Source organism: Hibiscus syriacus, unplaced genomic scaffold (genome assembly GCF_006381635.1).
Source record: "Hibiscus syriacus cultivar Baekdansim isolate YM2019G1 unplaced genomic scaffold, ASM638163v2 tig00112988_pilon, whole genome shotgun sequence".
NCBI lineage: Eukaryota > Viridiplantae > Streptophyta > Magnoliopsida > Malvales > Malvaceae > Hibiscus > Hibiscus syriacus.
In genome coordinates, this window is record NW_024063432.1 from 356,055 (window position 1) to 357,803 (window position 1,749).

Consider the following 1,749-nt stretch of genomic DNA (forward strand, 5'->3'; position numbering starts at 1 on the left):
AAGTAATATATTATCAACATATAGAATTTTTATATAAATAATTTTTATTTAAATATTTAGAATTTCACTTGTTAAAAAATATAGACCAAGGACAATTTGATAAAATATACATTCCAGTAATCTTTTATTCCTTCAACCAAACACTGTAATCTTACATTCCTGCCAAACCAACCAAACACAGTAATGTAACATTCTAAGTAATCCTATTCCCTGATAATCTTTTATTCCCACTGGTAATCTTACATTCCGTGAATCAAACGCACCCTTAAGGTAATCATGAATCTTTACAAGCTGCTTCGGTCCATAATTGCTAACTCCAACACCTTTAACTAAGCCCTGCAAATGTTTATCCCGTTCAAGAACGAAAGCTATACAGAACAAGAAGTATGATATGCAAAAACAGGATACTCTTTTTAGAATCAAGTTAATTATAGGACAGGCTCACATATGCAACATGTAGAAGTAATTCATGGTTAACCTTCTCATACATTGCCACTAAACCATTCCAAAGTGCTAACTCTTATGGGGGAGCATAGTTTGCAGTAGACCAGTGTAACTGTCCAATTCCGATTTTTTCGCCTGCATTCGATCCCGAGACGCCCTGGAAAAACACTTGTTAATCAAATTACTCATCATTCAAAAGATTTAATCTAATTGAGGGATAAAGGGGATCACTTATATAGAAGCTATTGAATAAAAAAACCTGCAAGCTTGAACAAATTGCCCTGGTGTTAGCCGCCATGGGTAAGCTGCAAACTTTGTAGCTATCACAATATCATCCTGTATCCGTTTCCCCCTGGGATTGCACAATATATATGCTAGCTTAAGTATCGAATAACTATTGACAAGAGAAAGAAAGGGAATTTTCAACTTGGATTGGAAAAAGAAATTGGACCAACCTGGGAATTCTCGGATGAACTTCCCTAGAAGCTTCTCACTCTGTCCATCGAGTCTTCCAGTCCCGTAAGAATCAGCAGTATCAAAAATATTAATGCCATTTTCCACAGCAAGATTGAAAACTTGTTGAAGTTGCGAATCCATGGATGGCTGGTAACCCCAGAGAAGCTGGTTTCCCTATGCCCATGTCCCAAATCCCACAAGAGACACACTCAAAGGACCCATTTTCACCTGCAAAACATGAGAACATGCCGACAGGGATGGACCGAGGAAGGCTGACGGGGACATGGTTAAAGAGAGTACCTTTTGCCAGGGCCGGAAAAGAGGGGGCTTGAGATACTTGAAAGGCCAAGCTGGTGGAGGGAACTGATTGGAAGCATTGAGACAAGTTATGGCGTTTGAGAGAGCCATGGCCATGGCCATGTTTTCACACAGTCCAGTTGAGGAAGATTAACAAGAATATGGTGCTACAGCCTACAGGTTTTCAATGGAAGAATGCGGTGTTAGTAATGCATTCTTTTTTTGCGGTTGGAATTGAAACCTGTAAAGATGACGCGTTGCCCCCACAGCACTGTTTAAGATATGATAAAAAATTTTAGTTAAAAAATTAATGATAGTCTTAATTGAACATTAATTTACTGATTAAGATATGATAAAATTTAATATTAGAATAATTTAAATTATATTTTATTGATCGAGTTTCCGTTTATATTATGTTATCGAGTTAGTGCTTAAAACATTGTATCGTAGAACCTGTGGTTGAAAGCAATGACGACGTCTATAAACATCATAATTTTATTATGTCTCAATGAGTAGGTTAACGTCCAACTCATAAGATCATCAATTTTTAAT

At 36.9% G+C, this 1,749-nt stretch overlaps 1 pseudogene; it reads right to left on the minus strand.

The window, feature by feature from the left end:
* Positions 1–216: 216 nt before the first annotated feature.
* LOC120185027 lies at positions 217–1,418 on the minus strand (annotated as a pseudogene).
* Positions 1,419–1,749: the final 331 nt, after the last annotated feature.